The following is a 6,792-nucleotide window of genomic DNA, read 5'->3' as shown; positions in this document are numbered from 1 at the left end:
TTTCTTTAGTTTTCTCAGGAAGTAAAGGCGCTGGTGGGACTTCTTGGCAGTGAACTCTGCTTGGTTGGACCAAGTCAGGTCATTTGTGATATTGACCCAGAGGAACTTAAAGCTTTTGTCCTGTTCCACTTGCGCACCACCAATGTAAATTGGGCCATGCGGTCCGCTACTCCTTCTGAAGTCAACAACCAATTCCTTCGTCTTGCTGATGTTGAGGGATAGGTTATTGTTTTCGCACCATGCCACCAGGTTGTTGTGGGGATGGAACTGGACTCTCTCACTATGGTGTCTGAAAAGAGGATGCTGTCTAAGTTGCATGCCATCTTGGTCAATGTCTCCCATCCACTACATAATGTACTGGGTGGGCACAGGAGTACATTCAGCCAGAGACTCATTCCTCCGAGATGCAGCACAGAGCGTCATAGGAAGTCATTCCTGCCTGTGGCCAGCAAACTTTACAACTCCTCCCTTGGAGGGTCAGATACCCTGAGCCAATAGGCTGGTCCTGGACTTATTTCATAATTTACTGGCATAGTTTACATATTACTATTTAACTATTATGGTACTATTACTATTTATTATTTATGGTGCAACTGTAACGAAAACCAATTTCCCCCGGGATCAATAAAGTATGACTATGACTATTAATTTCCTCTCCGTACTCAAACTCATCTTTACCCGAGATACGGCCTACACTTATTGTGTCATCAGCAAACTTATATATTGAATTTGATGGAAACTTGGCTACATAATAATGGGTGTACAGTGAGTACAGCAGGGGGCTGAGTACACAGCCTTGTGGGGCACCGGTGCTCAGAGTGATTGTAGAGGAGAGCTTGTCCCCTATCTTTACGGCCTGGGTCCTGCCTGTGAGGAAGTTGAAGATCTAGCTGCAGATCTGAGTGCTAAGGCCCAGGTTCCAGAGCTTAGGAATCAGTTTATTTGGAATGATGGTATTAAAGGCAGAGCTGTAGTCAATGAAAAAGAACCTTTATTCTCCAGGTCTTCTAAGGAGGAATGTAGGGCCAGAGAGATGGCATCTGCCGTTGACCTGTTGCTCCGGTAGGCGAATTGCAAAGCACCGAGGTTGACCGGTAGGCTGTGGTTGATGTGTGCCATAACCAATCTCTCGAAGCACTTCATAGCAATTGATGTCAGAGCCACAGGTCGATAGTCATTCAGGCATGTCACCTTGCTCTTCTTCAGCACTGGGATTATTGTTGCCTTCTTAAAACACGAGGGGATCTTAGACTGAAGCAAGGAGCGGTTGAAGATGTCAGCAAACACTCCAGCTAGCTCGCTTGCACAGGCCCGGAGAACCCGTCCTGTGACGCCATCTGGGCCCGTCGCCTTCCTTGGATTTATCTTCAGGAAGGCTCTTCTAACGTCCTCCTCGGTGATGATGAATCTCGATGCCACCAGGTCCGGTTCATCCGGAGGGAGCGGGCCGCTCCTCTTCTGTTTGAATCTTCCGTAGAATACGTTAAGTTCGTCAAGAAGAGAAGCGCCATAGTTATTGATATTCCCAGCCTTTTCTTTGCACCCAGTGATCTCATTTAGATCCTGCCATAGTCTACTTGCATCCCTTTGGTTAGCCTGGGCTTCCAACTTGGCTGGATATTGCCACTTGGCGCCCTTAATGGCTTTCTGGAGTTCACGCCTGAATTCCGTGTAGCGACTGGTATCCCCGCAGCTCTAGCCTTTAAAAGGGACTTGACCTCATAATTCATCCAAGGTTTCCGGTTAGGGAATACCTGGATCGTCTTGCGAGACGCACAGTCCTCCGTGCATTTCCAAATAAAGTCTGTGACAGCTGAGGCATACTCATCGAGGTTAGCTGCCGAGTCCTTGAATACTAACCCGTCCACCGATTCAAAGCAGTCACGGAGGACCTCACTTGTTTCCTCCGTCCAACGCGACACTACTTTTGACACCCTGACCTCCCGCTTCAGTTTCTGTTTGTAGGCCGGGAGGAGGAGTACGGCCTGATGGTCGGATTTTCCGAAGTGAGATCGTGGGACGGAATGGCAGGCATCCTTGACTGCTGTGTAGCAGTGGTCAAGAATATTCAGGCCTCTAGTGGGGCAGGAGACATGTTGTGAAATTTGTTAAATTTTCATCAACAGTATATAATAACAGGGGTCCTTAACGATGGACGCTGCTTTTTCGAGGGATTGCTCCATGAAGGTGTCCTCGATATTATGGAGGTTAGTGCCCATGATGGAGCTGACCACCAACTTTACAACTCTCTACAGCTTATTTCAATCGTGTACGGTGGTTCCCTACCCCCACCCGTACCAGACGGTGATACAGCCAGTTAGAATGCTCGCTGCAGTACATCTGCAGAAATTTGTGAGTAGAAATCTGACAGATCATTCCACACAAAAGTACATCGTGGCAGTAAAAGGGAAAACAGAATGCAGAATAAAGTGTTCCAGCTGCAGAGAGAGCGCAGTGCAGACAAGTAAATAGAGTTCAGGGGCCATGACGACAAGGTAGACCGACAGATCAACATTCACGGATCACAGAGACAACAGATGTTGCTATAGCATCTCACATTCCTCTGAGAGCCAACGAAATATGTTATCAGTTTTGCCATTGTTGTTTTGCACTGATATGCAACAATTGTTGGAATTGGTAATAGGTTTATTACTGAGACTTGCACAGAGATATAGTGAAAAACCTTTATTTGCATGTCAGCTTCAGATCATTTCATACAAAACTACTTTGACACAGTGAAAGGGAAACCAGAATGTAGAATAGATAGAAAATGGAACAGTACAGCAGGGAATAGTTTCTTCAGCCCACAATGTTGTGCCGACCCTTTAACCTACTCCAACAATAGTCTAACCCTCCCTTCCTCCATAGCCCTCCATTCTTCTACCATCCATGTGCCCATCCAAGGGTTTCCTAAATGTCCCATATTTGCCTCCACCACCACCCCTGACGTTCCATGCATCCACCACTCTTTGTGTAAAATAAACCTACCTCTGACATCACTTCCTATGCTTTCCTCCATACACCTTAATATTACAGCTTACTATGCTCACACTGGAGAAAAATCTCTGGCTGTCTACTCTACTTATGGCTCCTATCCTCTTGTACATCTCTACCAAGTCACCTCCCATCCAAATTCCCTGCAGAGAGAAAAGACCAGGCTTGCTCAACCTCTCCTTCTAAGACACACTTTCTAATCTAGGCAGCATCCTGATAAAACTCTTCTGCAGCCTCTCTAAAGCTTCCATATCCTTCTTATAATGAGGTGACCAGAACTGAACACCATACTCCAAACATAGTCTAACTCGAGTTTTATAGATCATCAGATGCCTGTTACACTGCTGCTGTTTAGATCAGCAATAGGATTCTTCATTGCTGTCTCCATAACTACTTTTTTTTGACCAGTCAGGACTGTTAGACCTGAGCTGAACCTTTAAACCTGGAGGACCGGTGGACCACTCGTAGTCTGGCCTCTATCCTTTGACCTCTTTGGCATGGTTGACCCTACCAAGAGCCAAAGTACAAGGTCCCTGACTCCAGCCAACATAGCTCTCTGGGTCATTGAGGCACACTAACTTCAAACCCCATGAAAAGATTGTGGTCCTCTTGGAGGATAATTTTTATAAAGCTGCAATGTTACCTTGCAGTACCTGAACTCAAACCCCTGACTAACTAAGGCCAACACATTTTACGCCTTCTTATCAACTTGAACACCAAGTGTTACGTGAACAACGTCTTACAGTTACAGAGAAAGTGCACAGCAAGTTGACAAATTAAGTGCACAGGCTTCAACGAGGTAGATTAATAGATTAAGAGTACAACTTTTAATAAAAGTTCCATTCAAGAGTCTGATAAAAGACCTGTCCTTGGGTCTGGTGGTACATGTTCTCCAATTTTGGTCTCTTCTGCTTGACAGAGAAGTTAGGAGAGAATGACTAGAAAACAGGGGTCCTTGATTATATTGGCTGCTTTTCTAATCAGCGTAAAGTGCAGACAGAGTCAATAAAAGTGAGCCTGCCTTCCGTAGCGCATTCACAATTCTGCAATTTCTTGTGGTCTTGGGCATTCCTGAGTGTGTGCATGGCTTGTTGCCACAGTTAAGTAATCAGCTGACAGGAGAGAAGTTTAACAGCTTGGCTTTAATAGCACAGTGAGACAGCCAATCGGTAAAGATCAAAAGTAAGATTTCAGCTCGTGTACAGCAAGCAGCTGAGTAGAGCACTGTCCGTTGAGACTGTGAAATCAAATCAAATCCAAAGTCAATAACTCCTTTCAATTTCCATACAGTCCTGAGAGATGGGATTTAGAGATTCTGAGATCTGCTTGACAATGGAATTTTTGGAAAATTTCATGAATATATTTATAGACAGCCCACTTGAGAGACTGATGCATTGATTTGGCCAGTGGAGGAAACAGCTTCTTCCAATGGGTAGATTTAGTGCGTCCCGTCTGGTTCATCCAGAACAAGCATGCATAATGTGAAAAGACTGGGTCAGCAGGAACAATCAAAGAGAACAAATTCACATAGAGTCATAGAGTCATAGAAAATCACAGCATAGAAACTAGCCTTTCAGCCCATCTAGTCGGTGCCAAATGATTTAAGCTGTTGACTTCCATTGACCTGCTCCGGGACCATACACCTCCATAGAACTCCCATCCATGTACCTATCCAAACTTCTCTTAAACGTGGAAATAGCTGACGGTTGCACAGTGCTGCAACTAGCAGAGCTGCTACCTGTCAGTTCTGGACAGCCAGGTTCAATCCTGACTTTGGGTTCTGTTGGTGGGGGGTTTGCACACCCTCCTGATGAATGCCTAGATTCCTCTGGGGATTTCAGTTTCCTGCATCCCAAGGCCATGCAGATTGGCAGGTTATTTGGTCATTGCAAGTTGACCTCACAGTGTAAGTGAACGGTTGGATCAGAAGGAGTAGATGAAAAGCGAGGAGTTTATAAAAACAATAGAATGTTCTTCTTTCTCATTGGTTGTTGATCATCATTATTTATGTATGGTTTTTCATAAATTCTATTGTATGGAGCTTCTGAAGGTTGTTATAGCTGAGGCAGGGGAGTGGTAGTGGGGACAAGCTCCCAATGGCGTGCATCTCAAATAACCTCTGCCAAAGCAGTCCATGTCTGAGCCTTCACATGTGGTTTAGCTATTAAGCTCAGCGTAACTGTTTCTACTGGCAGGAGAAGGGGCAAAGACGAGTTACTGGTGCCTTAAATTCCTGCAATGCCACTGGTGCCAAACCATAAGACCATAAGATATAAGAGCCATTCAGCCCATCAAGTCTGTTTCGTCATTCAATCATAGGCTGATCCAATTCTTCCAGTCATCCCCTCTCCTCTGCCTTCTCCCCATACCCTTTGATGCCCTGGCTAATCAAGAACCTATCTATCTCTGCCATAAATACACCCAATGACTTGGCCTTCACAGTTGCTCATGGCAACAAATTCCACAGATTTACCACTCTCTGACTAAAGTAATTTCTCTGCATCTCAGTTCTAAATGGATGTCCTTCAATCCTGAAGTTGTGAACTCTCGTCCTAGACTCTCCTACTATGGGAAATAACTTTGCCATATCTAATCTGTTCAGGCCTTTTAACATTCGGAATGTTTTTATGAGATCCTGATCTCCAGGGAATACAGCCCAAGAGCTGCCAGATGTTTCTCATAGGGAAGCCCTTTCATTCCTGGAATCATTCTCGTGAATCTTCTCTGAACTCTCTCCAATGTCAGTATATCCTTCCTAAAATAAGGAACCCAAAACTACACACAATATTCCAAGTGTGGTCTCACGAGTGCCTTATACAGCCTCAAAATCACATCCCTGCTCTTATATTCTATACCTCTGGAAATGAATGCCAACATTGCATTCACCTTCTTCACAACTGACTCAACCTAGAGACTAACCTTCAGGGTATCTTGCACAAGGACTCCCAAGTCCCTTTGCATCTCTGCATTTTGAATTCTGCCTACAACTAAATAATAATCTGCCCATTTATTTCTTCCACCAAAGTGTATGACCATACACTTTCCAACATTGTATTTCATTTGCCAATTCTTTGTCCATTCCCCTCAACTATCTAAGTCTCTCTGTAGTCTCTCTGTTTCCTCAACACTACCTGCTCCTCCACCTATTTTTGTATTATCGGCAAATTTAGCCACAAATCCATTAATCCAACAGTCCAAATCATTGACATACATTGTGAAAAGCAGTGGTCCCAACACTGACCCCTGTGGAACTCCACTGGTAACAGGCAACCAGCCAGAATAGGATCCCATTATCTCTCTGTTTTCTGCCGACCAGCCAAGGCTCCACTAATGCTGGTAACTTCCCTGTAATTCCATGGGCTCTTATCTTGCTAAGCAGCCTCATGTGTGGCACCTTGTCAAAGGCCTTCTGAAAATCACCACGTCTACTGCATTTCCTTTGTCTACCCTGCTTGTAATTTCTTCAAAGAATTGCAGTAGGTTTGTCAGGCAGGATTTTCCTTTCAGGAAACCAAGCTGGCTTTGGCCTATCTTGTCATGTACCTCCAAGTACTCGATAATCTCATCCCTATCAATCGATTCGAACAACTTCCCAGCCACTGATGTCAGGTTAACAGGTCTATAGCTTCCTTTCTGCTGCCTCCCACCCTTCTTAAATAGCAGAGTAACATTTTCAATTTTCCAGTCAATCGATACGATGCTAGAATCTATCCATTCTTGAAAGATCATCGTTAACGTCTCCGCAATCTCTCCAGCCACCTCCTTCAGAATCCGAGGGTGCATTCCATCAGGTCCAGG

Source organism: Mobula birostris, chromosome 15 (assembly GCF_030028105.1).
Source record: "Mobula birostris isolate sMobBir1 chromosome 15, sMobBir1.hap1, whole genome shotgun sequence".
Classification (NCBI taxonomy): Eukaryota; Metazoa; Chordata; class Chondrichthyes; order Myliobatiformes; family Myliobatidae; genus Mobula; species Mobula birostris.
Note: the sequence above shows the minus strand (reverse complement) of the source record.